Raw genomic sequence first — 16,546 nt, 5'->3', positions numbered from 1 at the left:
CTGTGTTTGTGTGTGTGTTTGTGTGTGTGTCTGTGTTTGTGTGTGCGTGTGTGTTTGTGTGTGTGTGTCTGTGTTTGTGTGTGTGTGTTTGTGTGTGTGTGTCTGTGTTTGTGTGTGTGTGTTTGTGTGTGTGTGTCTGTGTGTGTGTTTGTGTGTGTGTGTCTGTGTTTGTGTGTGTGTGTGTCTGTGTGTGTGTGTGTGTGTGTGTTTGTGTGTGTGTGTGTCCCAATACCTCCCTTGCAGAGCAGAGGAGGTATATTTAAGTTAAGCATTCACCTGAATTTGGTTCAGTCTTAACTGGAGTATAAATTTATTCTTTTTGGAATTCAAATTTCCCCAGTAGTTGAGAAAATATAATTCCAATCAAGATTCCAAAAGACCTGCTCTGACAAACCAGAAGCCTCTTTGGCCACCAAATGACCTCACCTCCCCACGGGCTGAGGTTGAAGCAGATGGTTTGACTGAACCAGAAACAATGGCTCCTTCTTTCCTGAGCCTTAGAGAAGGCCTTCTGCCTCCTGCCCCTGCAAAAAGGCATTGTGTCCTCTCTTCCTCAGGCTGGGATTCAAGGGGTCTTACCTCAGCACTGGGATGGAAAGCTGGTACCAGGGCTTGGGTCAGGCTCAAGGGGGCCGGTCCATTTCAGCTGGGCTCCATGACATTCACCACTTCTCCCTGGACTGCTGGCTGCAGGGCTCTGCACAATTGGCTCTACCTTCACCTGCAGCGGGGAAAAAGAACAACAAAGTTTCACCAGAAGCACATGCATTAATGCATTCAAGAGAAAAGAGCCTTTGCCCTTCCCACTGCCAGCTCTGGTCACTCGTGCCACTTCAAAGCATCTTTCAGAACCACAACCCTCACCTGAAGCAGCCAGCCTCCTTCCCAGGACCTAAATGAGTTACATGTTCACCCATACCCGTCCCTTCTGGGGCTACACAATTTCAGAGCGAGTTGTAGATTAGGCAAAGCAAACTCTACTACAGTCATGGAATCCTTATGTTACTCATTAGTCACAGTACGAAAAAGCAAGGGTTAGAAAGCCACAGATTAGTGGGCACGGTGGCTCATGCCTGCAATCCCAGCACTTCGGGGAAGCCAAGGCGGGCGAATCACCTGAGGTCAGAAGTTTGAGACCAGCTCACCAACATAGTGAATACCTGTCTCTACTAAAAATTCCAAAAATTAGCTGGGCGTGGTGGCGGGTGCCTGTAATCCCAGCTACTCAGGAGACTGAGGCAGGAGAATCGCTTGAACCTGGGAGGCAGAGGTTGCAATGAGCCGAGATCGCTCCATTGCACTCCAGCCTGGGCAAAAAGAGGGGTCCTTCATCTCAAAAAAAAAAGAAAGCTACAGATTGGGCCCAAGTCTTGTGTTTAGAGAAGGCTTGTAGACAATGGATTTCAATCAACAAATATGTCAAACTGGTTCACACTTTCTTTTGACCTATAGTATGTTGTTTAGCCGTTACAAATGTGAATTCAATTTCTAATTCATTTTGGAAGCATTTTTAACTGATCCTAAATTTTCAACCTATATAGTACTATAGTTGTCTGAATAGAGAGCATTTGTTTTTAAAATAATTGTTTTTCCTTGTGTCAAAAAAATGTATGTTCAATCGATAAATTTTAGAAAATATAATTAAATGAAAAGGACAAAATGTGCCCATTCTTTCTTCATCCGAGATGGCTACAGATAACACACTCTGCCTGTTTCTTCTTTTTATTTTTCAATGTTTTATAAAGATGTAATAAAGCTAGGCATGGTTTAGTAAGTGCTGCGTCTTTAAGGAACCTTCAGCAGCATTTTAATGGCTACATAATAGATTCGTACCCATGGATCTCTAAGGAGCCATGTATCATACCCTAAATAGCTGTACCACAAATTGTATCCAATCCTCAGAGGCTGGACATTTAAGTCATCTCTACACTTTTTTTTTTTTTTTTTTTGGCTAATGGCAAATAGTCTTTGAAACAAAATCTTCCAGGGAGACCCATGATTATACACTTCTGACACAATCTTAGGAATAAAATTGTGCTGGGTCGAAGAGTTTCAAAATTTCTCAGGCTTTTGAGCAGTCTTGGCGTGCTACCTTCAGGACCACTGGTACCATAGACACTGCTCCCAGCAACCCATTCCCCAACACGGCTCTCTCCCCAAGTCCCTCATCACACACATATCTTCGTTCACCTGGTGTAACCATTTCTAGTAGAAATAAAGGTGGAAATCCCAAAGTCTGACTTTTCATCTTTCATGCTCCCACTCAGCTCAGCCCAAGCCTAAGATAAGATCCATTATGCTAAATTAACTCCCCTAATCAAGCTTGGGAAAGAGGGATGCATGAATGATAATTAGTAAGGAGAGAAAGAGAACCCCGGGGGAGGGACTGGGGATGATAGATACACAAGGATGGTGTCCAGGGGAAAGAAACCCTTAGATACAAAGAGAAACAAGAATCATCCCATGAGACGGCAAATGCTGATAGACAGAACTGAAGCTGAAGTGAGCCATGTGACAGGTGGAAACGTCGAGACCTCACAAAGCTTCCGGGCAGAACGGGGCCAACAACAAAGGCATCTGGTGAGATGGAAAAAGAAAAAATTGCTTAAGGCCTTGGGCACTTTGTTGCTGTTTATAATTAATGCCAACTAAACACCAGGAGCCAGAGTCACCAAAGGGAAAAGAGAGCCATCGGGGAAGAGGCCTCTGCAGGCAAAGAGCTGAGCTAGTGGTCAGCTGGGACCCACCCACAAGGAGCCTTCCTAGGGGAACAGGAGCAAAGTGCTCCTAGGGTGGGGCTGGGGGTGGGCACTGCTGGGCTGACTGCTCTACCTCCTTAATAGGAAGGAAGACCCCACTCTCCATCTCTCCCTAGCCAGCCTCTTGTATTCTTCCTTTCACTCCAAGCCAAACCTTCAGTGAGAGATGGATAACCCACCTACACAGATAACAAGGTTTCTCAGCCTTGTGACCCAGGCAAAGGCCTTGGAAACCTGTCTCATACCCCTTTCCAGCTGACCAGGACCCTGCCCTGCCACTCCCCTGCACCCTACACTCCAGCCATAGCAATCTGCAGATTCATGAGGGAATGGGAGGTTCCATTCATGCTTCCTTAGTCCTTTGGAAAATGGCTTACAGATCTTCAGTATTAAGGCAAATCATTCTACCTGCCTACCCTGCCCCTACCCCACCTACTCATACACCCGGACTTCCACTGATGGACAAAGGATAGAACTTTGACTTAAAGACAATTCATACATACACAAGGAAGCTGGGCCGATCTGACACTCTTTCAAAATTGCAACTATGAAAAAAGACTCTAGTCAGCTGGTGGTAGACCCTGGAATTAAAGGAAAGGTAGTGGTGGAACCATGACAGGCAAATATCATGCACAAGATCAAGTGATGAGGCCAGGCATGTGGCTCACTCCTGTAATCCCAGCACTTTGGGAGGCCAAGGCAGGCGGAGCACCTGAGGTCAGGAGTTCGAGACCAGCCTGACCAGCATGATGAAACCCTGTCTCTACTAAAAATACAAAAATTAGCTGGGAGTGCTGGCATGCACCCATAATCCCAGTTTCTAGGGAGGCCAAGGCAGGAGAACTGCTTGAACCCGGAAGGTGGAGGTTGCAGTGAGCCGAAATCACATCACTGCACTCCAACCTGGGCGACAGGTTTTTGAGACTGTCTCAAAACAAAACCAGAAAAAAAAAAGGTCAAGTAATGGAGCTGCAGGGGCCCTATGGAAGGAGAGGAAGCTGCCCTACAAAGACAGCAGGATGGAGGCCCAGGGAGAGGTAGACAGGACACCATGCAGGCCCAGGACAGCAGGTATGTAGTGAGTCTAGTGGCCGCTAGGCTCTTCTGTGCATGTCTTACTCCTGCACACACTCCCTGGCCTCCTTCAATTTGGGAAGGTGTCTTTGTTTCTTGCAACCAAAATTGTTCCACCTAAAACAATCTCTCCAAGGCCCTGAGGCCGCAGCAATCTTGGGCTGGGAAATCAGGATGGAAAGAGCAAGTCTTCTTCCCAGCTCTGCTCAAACCACAGCAAATCTATGCAAATTAGAGTCCTGGTACTGAGGGCTGGTGCTGCAAGTAACCCAGCCTGTGAGGCTTAGGCAAGGAAAGAGTTCACATGGGCCTCGGTTTCTTCATCTTGTGCAAGAGCTTGCTGTAAATGGGCTCTGGGGTCCCAGCTGGCTCTGGCTCCTGAAGCCTAAGGGGGCTCTGAGTGAGACTGGGGGCTCCCCTGTGACGTAGTGCACGGCTTTGGGACACGGCTTGTGCCATCCATTGTGGCACTCAAAAGCCTTTTTCTTTTTTTAACTTTTTTCTGAAGTTTGTAGCTGAACTTCTGACAGATAATCAAAATCTACTGGATGGGACGAGGTGCGATGGCTCATGCCTATAATCCCAGCACTTAGGGAGGTGGATCACCTGAGGTCAGGAGTTCAAGACCAGCCTGGCCAACATGGTGAGGTCATGATAGCAGAACTTGTGGTGACAGATTACAGGGGGTTGTGAATTAAATGGAAACTCTATTAAAATGGCCAGGAAACCCTTGAGTAGGTAGGAGGCTTGGGGACCCTATGATCAGCTAAATGTGTTGTCTCTACTAAAAACACAAAAATTAGCCAGGTGTGGTGGTGCATGCCTATAATCCTAGCTACTCAGGAGGCTGAGGCAAGAGAATTGCTTGAACCTGGGAGGTGGAGGTTGCAGTGAGCCAAGATCGTGCCATTGTACTCCAACCTGGGTGACAGAGCAAGACTCCATCTAAAAAAAAACCAGAAAACAAAACAAACAAAATCCACTACTGATGGGATTATGCTGGATTGCTAAAGTGTAGTTGGATGACTCTTCTATTTTAATTCTAAAATTTTTTTCTATTAAGTAGATTATATAAACTCCTATTTCCATACTCAGCACTGCATATTTAGCTGATCATAGGGTCCCCAAGCCACCTACTTACTCATGGGTTTCCTGGCCATTTTAATACAGTTTCCATTTAATTCACAACCCCCTGTAATCTATCGCCACAAGTTCTGCTCTCTGACCTCACTCCTATCCCACAAAGGTCACTGGGTCTGATGTCCAGATTTGGTTTCCCTACTTCCCGCTTGAGGTCCAGCCACCCAAGATCCTGCTTGACTCCTTCCTTGTGCTCGGGGTCTGTACTCTGCTTTATCTCTTGGGGCAGCCCTCCCCCCACACTAGAGCCCCTGGCAGCAGCTCAGCCAATCCCCTTTCTCTTCCACCCATAGACCGAGAAGTATCTAGATGACATGAAAGATGATTCTAAGGGAGCGTGTGGCTAAATGAGAGGATGCATTGGGTGCAGTGACTCCTCTTGCCTCCAGCAAGTGTTTCCTTCAAGTAAGTGCACAATGTATAAGGCACCAACCATAGACCCAGAACCAGGATTTGGAGAGCCCACCAAGAACCAAGGAACCCAAAGAAGTTCATAAATTGAGCCAAGAATTTCATGGCCCAGCCCCGCAAAGGAGAACCATTGCTTGAGCACTCTGTGTTGAGTCAGAGAATGGGTTCACCTGTCACAGGAGTAAGGCTGTGGCCCCAAACCCCTGGCTTCAAGAAGCAATCCCCACCCGCCTCCAGCACACAGGAGCCTTAGGGTAAGAGAAGCCTGTTAAGCCTGGAGCCATTCTTCCACATTGTCTGAGATGTCAGCAATGGTTCTGATTATGTTTGAACATGGAAGCTAAATAAGCTAAGAGCTTCTTTTGTTTTGGTTTGGGTTTTTTTGTTTTTGTTTTATGTTTTTTGAGACAGAGTCTTGCTCTATTGCCCAGGTTGGAGTGCAATGGCGCGATCTTAGCTCACTGCAAACTCTGCCTTCTGGGTTCAAGTGATTCTCCTGCCTCAGCCTCTGAGTAGCTGGGATTTCAGGCACCTGCCACCATGCCTGGCTAATTTTTTGTATTTTTAGTAGAGACAGGTTTTCACCGTGTTAGCCTGGATGGTCTCGATCTCCTGACCTCATGATCCACCCGCCTCGGCCTCCCAAAGTACTGGGATTGCAGGCGTGAGCCACCGTGCCCAGCCTGCTAAATAAGCTAAGAGCTTTTATTGATCGTTGTGCATAAAACATTCCAGGATCTGGGTCTCTAAAAACCTGCTGAGCACAGCAGTCTAATCAGAAGACACTGCACCCAAAACATAGTAAAAACATCGGCCAAGATAAGGAGACTTCCTGGATTATTTCCGTCCCCCGTTTCCTCTCCCAGGGCTCACATCCCTTCTTGATGGGGAGCCCAGACCCACCATTATAGGGCTCCTGTCCCAGACCTAATCATATTCACCACAAATGTTCCTTTATTTTTAATTTCCATTTTTTTAGCAACTACTATGTGCCAGGTGCTTTACATACTAAGTTATTCGTTTATTCCTCACACAATCCTCTGAAGCAAGGAGTGTTTTCTCCATTTTCAGATGAGGTGACAAGAGCTTTAGTGACCAGCTCGGGCACAGCGCAGGTAAGTGACTAAGCCAGAGTTCCACATACAAATCTGCCTCCCAGGATCTTTTTTCTTCCCTCTAGCGCTGGGCCAAGAGATTCCAGCAAAGAGCTGAAACAAAGTATGAGTTGCACACTGAGTACATGGGTGGATTCTGATAAAAAGAGAAATGGTACATGCATTTAGAGAACCAGAGGAATAAAGCTCTTCCACCACTGCCATATGCAAAACTCCCAAAGGAGATGGCTCTGCCCATTTATTGGATTGTTTGCTGTAGAGAACATATTAACAACACAATCACTCAGCTTTGATCAGGTGCCCATTTAAATGGTGCCAGTCTGGATACAAGGGGAGACACTGAGCCCTTTTTTATTTATTTAATTTTATTTATTTATTTATTTATTTATTTATTTATTTATTTATTTTTGAGATGGAGTCTCGCTCTCCATCTCACTGCTGGAGCACAGAGGCACAATCTCAGCTCACTGCAACCTCCACCTTCAGAGTTCAAGCCATCCTCCTGCCTCAGCCTCCCAAGTAGCTGGGATTACAGGCGTATACCACCACACTCAGCTATTTTTTTATATTTTTGGTAGGGATGGGGTTTCACCATACTGGCCAGGCTGGTCTTGAACTCCTGACCTCAAGTGATCCACCGGCCTTGGCCTCCCAAAGTACTGGGATTACAGGTGTGAGCCACTGGCCCCAGCCCAGTGAGCCCTTTTTTTAAATCAAAGCAACACACGCCCATGATCTGTAAGGTCCAGTGGTACTGCAAGGCTTGTAAGGAGAAATAACAGCCCCTGCCCCACACTTCATATTCCTAATTCTGTCTTTGAACTCCTGTATCTATTTCCAGAGTCATCTCAGTGTATCTAAACAGCATGTTTATATGGCTCTGAGGTTTCTTCAATGTTAGATATTATTCATTGACTTCCTACCATAGAAAATAAGGATTTAGCTCCTATACCACCTCTCCTGTCCCACATTCTCCCAATAGTTACAACCTTTTTCACTGGGTCAACACTAATAAGTTACATTATTTTGTTGTTAAGTTACAGTATTATGACCAGATATGTTACTGTTCATAGCTGAGCCTTGTGTGGCTCATGTTCATTCCTTAGTTGCCATTTGTAGTGTCCATTATTGCCTCATTTGTTGGTTTGTTTAACTTTCTATGTACTTGCCACTAATTCAGCCCTCAACATTCCAACAACTCTATCAAACTCATCACAGCACATGAAATGTACCGTTATATACTCAATCGATTTTTTTTCTTAATTCTTAAAAATCTCCCTTCTGGAAATTTCTATTCTCCTGCTTCAACCTGAACTGGTTGCTCTCTGTGCTTAAAGGAAGATCCCATTTCTTCTTAGTTTACTCTCTAATTTGGGAGGAATGGATGCATAGTAGATTCCTAAGAAAAGGCTGTATGGGAGATAATTGAGACTTCTCATACCTAAAAATGCCATTATTCCACCCTCATAATTGATTAATAATTCATCAGGATATAATTTCTCAGTTGGCAGTAATATCCTCTCAGAATTTAAGGAATGGCTTCATTGTCTCCTAGCTTTGGTAGAGATCAGTGATGTCAATCAGATTTCTATTCTTACGTATAATCCATTTGTTTTTGGGAAATTTTTCTCCTGTCTAGAAGCTTTTCTTCTGTGTATTTTTTTTTTTTTCAGTCATAGTCCTGGGTACTCAAGTAGGCTTTTCAATGTCCTTCAGTTCTCAAAGTTTTTCTTGTATTATTTCTTCAATAAATGTTCCCTTCCATTCTCTATTCTCTTTTTCTGCAAGTCTTACTATTCTGATATTGGGCTTCTTAGAATAACCCTTTCTTATTTTTTATTTTCTTTTTTTTTTAGGCAGGAGGAATAGGGTCTACTCTTGTCCAGGCTGGAGTGCAATAATACAATCTCAGCTCACTGCGGCCTCAACCTCCTTGGCTCAAGTGATCTTCCCATCTCAGCCTCCCAAATAGCTGGAACTATAGGCATGCACCATCATGCCTGGCTAACTTTTGTATTTTTTGGTAGAGGAGGGGTTTCTTTATGTGGCCAGGCTAGTCTCAAACTCCTGGGTTCAAATGATCCACCGACCTTGGCCTCCCAAAGTTCTGGGATTACAGGCATGAGCCGCCACTCCCAGCACACTTTTTTTTGTTGACTTTCTGCAAGTTTCCTTAAGTTTTCTTCAATTCTACATTCCAAACCCTCTACTGATTTATTATTCTATCACGCTTTAAATTTCCAAAAGTTCTTTCTTGGTCTCTGGATACTCCTTTTTGTTGCACATTGCTTTTATTTTATTAATGCAACATCTTATCTCTCTCAGACTAGTAATTACAGGTTTTATGAAGTTTTCTTCTGCTCTCTATATTTTCTCTATTTCTTGTGAGTTTCTAGTGTTGCTGTCTCTCTTAATTTCTGCCTCTCATGTTTCAAGCTTTTCTCAAATATCTGGTGTTCGTTACTGTCTTTTTAAATTGAAAAGTGAGATACAAAACTGATCAGATGTTCTGTGTGCATGGCCAGGACTTCCGAACTGGTAGATCTTACAGGAGGGTGATTGTGAGTCAGCTGTATATTTTGTTTGGAGAACCTTAAGTATCAATATCTAGAGGCTTTTTCTCTTGGGCTGTTAAGCTCATGAAGAAAGACTCCTCTAACCTCATGACTAGGGAAAGCAGAATCAGACCCTAGTAGCCAGCACTGTGTGACAGAAGCAGAAAATGTGCTGGGAGCCGTGAGAGGCCTCGCTGGTGAGCATGTAGACTTTCCTTCACTCTATCTGGTGTAGAATGGCATTTCACACACCCTTCTTAGTCTAGTCTGCCGTGCCTGATCTTAATCAGGTCTTAAAACAGCATGTTCCTGGAAAGAGCCTTAAAGGAAATATTAATTACCAGGAAGAAAACACACACACACACACACACACACACACATTTTACAGGCATAGATTTATAAATAGCCTCACATCAATCCAAATTAGGTTTTGCCACCACATGGGTTAAGAATAAAGCTTGACTTTCACAAATTTTTGGACTTGAAAGTTACAGCTGAAAGTTCGTTTGTGTGTGCCTTTCCCACATCTCCAGTCACACTTGGGACATTTTTTACTAGTATTTTTTTCACTCTGTTAGGCCAGTTGCTTGCAACAAGATATGAAAAAAAAAAATGAGGCAGTTGAGATGTGGGTACAGGGGAAAGGCCAGACTCCACAGGGAGATGATCTAATGGCACAGTCACTTGGCAGGTTTGAGTCCCAGTTCCATGCTAGCAAGCTGTGTTACTCTGAAAACGTTACTTAACCTCTCTGTGCCTCACAAATCACAAGCATTCCTATACACCGGCAAAACACAAGCAGAGAGCCAAATCATGAAAGAACTCCCATTCACAATTGCTACAAAGAAAATAAAACACCTAGGAATACCCCTAACAAGGGAAGTGAAGGACCTCTTCAAGGAGAACAACATACCACTGCCCAAGGAAATAAGAGAGGACACAAACAAGTGGAAAAACATTCCATGCTTGTGGGTAGAAAGAATCAATATAATGAAAATGGCCATACTTCCCAAAATAATTTATAGATTCAATGCTATTCTCATTAAACTACCATTGACATTCTGCCAGAATTAGAAAAAAACTACTTTAAAATGTATATGGAATCAAAAAAAGAGCCCGTATAGCCAAAACAATCCTAAGCAAAAAGAACAAAGCTGGAGGCATCACACTACCTGACTCTTCAAACTATACTACAAGGCTACAGTAACCAAAACAGCATGAAACAGACACATAGAGCAATGGAACAGAATAGAGATCTCAGAAATAAGACCACACATCTACAACCCTCTGATCTCCAAACATGACAAAAACAAACAATGGGGAAAGGATTCCATATTTAATAAATGGTGCTCAGAAAACTGGCTACCTTATACAAAAAATTGAAACTGGACCCCTTCCTTATACTTTATACAAAAATTAACTCGAGATGGATTAAAGACTTAAAATACAAAACTATAAAAACCCTAGAAGAAAATCTATGCAATACCATTCAGGACATCAACACAGGCAAAGATTTCACAACAAAAACATCAAAAGCAATCACAACAAAAGCAAAAATTGACAAATGGGATCTGATTCAACTAAAGATCTTCTGCACAGCAAAAGAAACCATCATCAGAGTGAACAGGCAACCTACAGTATAGGAGAAAATTTTTGCAATCTGTCCAACTGACAAAGGTCTAATATCCAGAATCTACAAGGAACTTAAACAAATTTACAAGACAAAAACAATCCCATTAAAAAGTGGGCAAAGAATATAAACACACACTTCTCAAAAAGAAGATATTTATGCAGCCAACAAACATGAAAAAAAAGCTCAATAACACTGATCATTAGAAAAATGCAAATTGAAACCACAATACGATACCATCTCATGCCAGTCAGAATGGCAATTAGTAAAGTCAAGAAACAACAGATGTTGATGAGGCTGTGGAGAAATAGGAATGTGTTTACACTGTTGGTGGGAATGTACATTAGTTCAACCATTGTGGAAGAGAGAGTGGTGAGTCCTCAAAGATCTAGAACCAGAAATACCAATAACCCAGCAATTCTATTACTGAGTATATACTCAAAGGAATATAAATCCTTCTATTATAAAGATACATGCATGCATATGTTCATCACAGCACAATTCACAATAGCAAAGTCACGGAATCAACCCAAATGTTGATCAATGATAGACTGGATAAAGAAAATGTGGTACATATACACCATGGAATACTATGCAGCCATAAAAAGGAAAGAAAGCATGTCCTTTGCAGGGACATGGATGGAGCTGGAAGCCATTATCCTCAGCAAACTAACACAGGAACAGAAAACAAAACACCTTATGTTTTCACTTATAAGTGAGAGCTAAACAATAAGAACACATGGACATGGGGAGGGGAACAATATACACTGGGGTCTTTCGGCAGGGGGTGGGGGAGGGAGAGCATCAGGATAAATAGCTGATGCATGTGGGACTTAATACCTAGGTGATGGGTTGATAGGGGCAGCAAACTGCCATGGCACATGTTTATCTGTTTGTAACAAACCTCCACGTCCTGCACATGTATCCTGGAACTTAAAATAAAATTAAATTAAATTTTTAAAAAATTATCTGTGCCTCAGTTTCCTCATGTATAAATTTTGGGTTATTACAACTAATTTCAAAGTCTCATAGTGAGGACTTTGTTAAATTCAGCCAACAAATATGGATTATGCGTATGATTCTGAAGCATTGCTCTGGGTCCTAAAGAAATAGCTGGGAGCAAAAAAGATGACATTTTTGCCCTCGTAGAAACAAGTTACTAGTGAGAACAGACACAGGGTAATAAGTCAGACAGCCACCTATGCTACTGAAGAGGAACGAGGTGGGATAAAAGGGAGAGCACCAGATATCACAGTGGAAGGAGACAGGCATGAGATTACAACCTTATATAGGGCTGCCAAATGGCCTGTCTGACAAGGTGACATTTACGTAGAAACCTGAAGAAGGGATGAAAACAATGGGATAACAAGAAGGAAGGTGTCCCACCTGGAGAAAGTGGTACAAAGGCCCTAAGACCAAAGTGTGCTTTATGTCTGAGGAGTAGGTTCAGTGAGGTGAAGCAGAAAGAAGGGGTGGAAAACAGCCGGATATGAAGTCTGCAGGGTGTGAAGGTTGGGTCACACAGAACCCTGGAGGCCTTTCTGAGAAGTGGCTCTGGGTAAAAGAGGAAGACTTTATTGATTTTTGAGCAGAAGAATGACACGTCACTACGTCTTTTAAAATGATTGCTCTGGTTGCTGTTTTGAGAACAGACCACAGGAGCAAGACTATAAGCAGGAGGCCCGGTCCTGAAAGGATTCTCAGAGAAAGTTAGAACAGGTCTTCTGTCCTGGACCATCATGAGTCTGGTGAACTGAGTAAATAGCTGGTTTCTCGATTTATTGTGAAAGCACACCTGACACAGTTTGCTAACGGAGTGTGTGCAGCATGAGAGAAGGAGAATTTAGAATGACTCTAGAGTTTAAGCCCTAGAAGATGGAAAGATGAAATTGTTGTCCACTGGAATGAAGATGGCTCTTTCAGGGAGAAAAGCAGCAGTTCAATTTGGGGTTGTCATATTTGAGATGTGTATTAGACATTTAAGGAAACTTGTCAAGTAGATGTTGAACATATGAGCATGGAGCTCAGGGGAAAGGTCGGGTTGGAAATATAAATTGAGGGTTGTCAGTAAATGGATGATATGAGATTGCCAGAAGGTAAGAAGACCGAGAAGAGCCCGAGTCCAAGGGCCACTCCCGGGGGCAGTCCAAAGTGACCAAGTGAAAAGAGCCAACAAGGAGAATCACTTGAACCTGGGAGGCGGAGGCTGCAGTAAACCAAGATCGCGCCCCTGCGCTCCAGCCTGGGTGACAGAGTGAGACTCCATCTCAAAAATAAAAAGGAAATGAAAATGAGCCAACAAAAGGAACTGAGAAGGAGAAGCCAGGGAGAGAAGAAGAGAAGCAAAGACAGTGATGTTCCAGAAGCCAAGAGAAGAAACTGTTTCAAGGAGGATGGAATGGTCAACTGTGTCAGAAGCTGATGATCAGTCAAGACAGGGACTGAGGCCTGACCACTGGTTTTGGCAAGGGAGGATACCAGTGAGTCTGACAGGTATGGTTTTGGTGGTGTGATGAGTGCAAAAGACTGATCATCATAAGTCTAAATGAGAATGAGAGAAGAGGAAGTGCAGGATACAAGTGCAGACAACTCTCTCCAGGAGCAGAAATATTAGGCACACCTCCTGCTGTGAGTAAAAGCTTCCTGAGACCTCACCAGAAGAAGATGCGGGTGCCATGCCTGGACAGCCTGCAGAAACATGAGCCAAATAAACCTCTTTTCTTTATAAATTACTCAGTCTCAGGTTTTTCTTTATTGCAATGCCAAACGGACTAACACAGTACCTTATGAAAGAGGCTCTGGACCATTACTGGGTATATATCCAAAAGACTATAAATCGTTCTACTATAAGGACACATGTACACGAATGTTCATTGCAGCACTGTTTACAATAGCAAAGACCTGGAATCAACCAAAATGCCCATTGATAATAGACTGGATTGGAAAAATGTGGCACATATACACCATGGAATATTATGCAGCAATCAGAAATGATGAGTTTGTGTCGTTTGTAGGGACATGGATGAATCTGGAGAACGTCATCCTCAGCAAACTGACACAAGAACAGAAAATGAAACATTGCATATTCTCAATCATAGGTGGGTGATGAAAAATGAGAACACATGGACACAGAAAGGGGAGTACTAAACACTGGGGTCTATTGGGGGGAAAAGGGGAGGGCCAGTGGGAGGGGGAGGTGGGGAGGGATAGCCTGGGGAGAAATGCCAAATGTGGGTGAAGGGGAGAAGGAAAGAAAAGCACACTGCCATGTGTGTTCCTACGCAACTGTCTTACATGCTCTGCTCATGTACCCCAAAACCTAAAATCCAATGAAAAATTAAAAAAAATAAAAAATAAATAAATAAAGAGGCTCTGGAGAACTAGCGAGCTCTGTTAGCATGTGAAGACACAGTGAGAAAGCACCATCTGTACATTAGGAAGCAAGCTCTCAGCAGACGTCAAATCCGCGGGTGCCTTCATCTTGGACTTCCCAGCCTCCAGAACCGTAAGCAATAAATTCCTGTTGTTTATAAACTACCCGGTTCATGTTATCATAGTATTTTCTTATCACAGCCTGAACAGATTAGAGAAAAGGTATGGAGGTTTTCTTCCGACTGCCGTTATTTTTTCAGGTTGGTTTAAAACAAGGTTATCAACGAAGAGTATGGATGGGGAAGAAGGTGTCAGACATCTGAAGAGAGAGAAAGGTGTGAAACAGTCACCTAGATGACAGAGACTGGTCGTGGTTCTCAACTGTCATTCATTGGAATTAATGGCACAGCTTTAAAAAGAGATACCGATGCCTAGATCAACCGCACAAAGACTTTAATTTCATTAGTTTGAGAGGAATTCAGGCAGCAATACCTGTTATAATTCCCACCAGTAACACTAATGACAGCCAGGGTTGAGAACCACTGGACCAACAAAATGAAGTAAGATGGCTGCAACACCAATGTCCACTCAAGAGCCTTGGCCAAGAATTATAATCAGGCACGGTGTGAGCTCACACCTATAATCCCAGAACTTTGGGAGGCCAAGGCAGGTGGATTACCTGAGGTCAGAAGTTCGAGACCAGCCTGGCCAACATGGTGAAACCCTGTCTCTATTAAAAATACAAAATCTTAGCCAGGCGTGGTGGCAGGAACCTGTAATCCCAACTACTTGGGAGGCTGAGGCAGAAGAATCGCTTGAATCCAGGAGGCAGAGACTGCAGTGAGCCGAGATCATGCCACTGCACTCCAACCTGGACAACAAGAACAAAACTCCATCAAAAAAAAAAAAAAAAAAAAAAAGAATTAGACCATTTAGGATGACACTATGCTTTTCTACAGTCACACTCAGAGTTGTGGAGTAGGTATGGTCTAGGGAGGGCTGGATTTAGCGAGGGCTAAATGAGATACTTGCAAAGCATATAACTTGCCTAGACATGGTAAGAGTTCTGTAAATGAAAGCTCCTACATTTGTTTTTATCACCATATAAGTGACACACAATATGCATCCAGCAACAAAATCCTGTTTCTACTGCATCCAAATGATTCACCCAATCATATTATATCATAGAGTTCTAGTCATTTGTGAATAACTAAAACCACAAGTGTATATCCTTAACTATCACGGTGGTCTTCTCCGGTTTTTTTTTTTTTCTCTTTTTCTTTTTATTTGAGATGGAGTTTTGCTCTTGTTGCCCAGGCTGGAGTGCAATGGCACAATCTCAGCTCACCGCAACCTCTGCCTTCTGGGTTCAAGCGATTCTCCTGCCTCAGCCTCCCGAGTAGCTGGGATTACAAGCATGCACCACCACATCCAGCTAATTCTGAATTTTTAGTAAAGACAAGGTTTCTCCATGTTGGTCAGGCTGGTCTTAAACTCCCAACCTCAGGTGATCTGCCGTCTCCGTCTCCCAAAGTGCTGCGATCACAGGTATGAGCCACCACGACCCACCAGTTCTTTTTATTTGACACTGAGCACTGCACAAAGGGTCACTGGATTTCCAGCAATCACAGAAGTCACAGGTCACCCTTCCTTCCACCTACCTGCTGTCTGAATTTGGTAACAACCATTTTGTCCTGCCATTTGGTAAAGCCCCTCTATCCACACTACCTGGAGCCTGCACTTTAGTGGGCTCTGCCTTTGCAATTCCTGTCCCACTCCCTCTGAGGAGGCTCCCTCCTGCTCCTAGCCCTGAGCCTGGGACCCAGACACCGATGGAGAGATCACTGTGATGGCACATGCACCTCAACCCCTTCTTCTCCAGTCAAGCCTGGCTGGGTCCCTGCCCATGTAAAACCACGTGCTGGAAAATAACCGCAGACTCTATCCTGACCCAAACTGAGTGGGCTTAAATGCCAGCAGAGAGTGGAAGCCCCGAGGGCTCACCTGTTTATGGAGCCTCTACTGTTAGCTCTGCTCTCCCTTCTGAGTGGATCTAATGCACCCCTGCCCCACCTGCCTGGCAGATTCTTCTTCATTCTTTTTCAGCTGGTGAGGATGTCATCTCTTTTTTTTTTTCTGGCCTTTTCTGCCTCTGCCTCTTGCTCCCTCCACAACCCATGCAGCTCCCCTTCCTTTGTGCCCATTCCACAGGCCTGGCTTTCCTCCTAGACGGAGAGCTCCTACAGGAAGAGGCTGTATCTCTCTTCTCCTTATATTTGCAGCCCTTAACAAAGCGGCCCATCAGGCAGCTGATAATGGAGAATAACCATTAACATGTGCTATGATATGAAAAATAACCACCATTTAATTATCTCCAATCATGTGCCCAAAACTAGGCTAAGCACTACATCTAGGACTCACACCAATGCTGTGAGGCAGGAAGGATGAGTATAGACTAACATGGGAAACTGAGGACCAGAGAGGCCGAGC

General features: G+C 43.8%; 1 protein-coding gene across 29 annotated transcripts in view; it reads right to left on the bottom strand.

Moving 5' to 3' along the window:
- The window catches only part of ST6GAL1 (ST6 beta-galactoside alpha-2,6-sialyltransferase 1), a 156,567-nt gene that overhangs the window by 118,922 nt on the left and 21,099 nt on the right, over positions 1-16,546 (bottom strand). For all 29 annotated transcript variants that reach the window (XM_078350448.1, XM_078350449.1, XM_078350451.1 and 26 more), the window contains exon 2: positions 580-721. The gene's annotated coding sequence lies outside the window, so the exon portion shown is untranslated. The remainder of the gene's footprint in view (positions 1-579; positions 722-16,546) is intronic.

The sequence above is a fragment of the Callithrix jacchus genome, chromosome 15 (genome assembly GCF_049354715.1).
Source record: "Callithrix jacchus isolate 240 chromosome 15, calJac240_pri, whole genome shotgun sequence".
NCBI lineage: Eukaryota > Metazoa > Chordata > Mammalia > Primates > Cebidae > Callithrix > Callithrix jacchus.
This window is presented reverse-complemented; position numbering and strand designations above follow the sequence as displayed.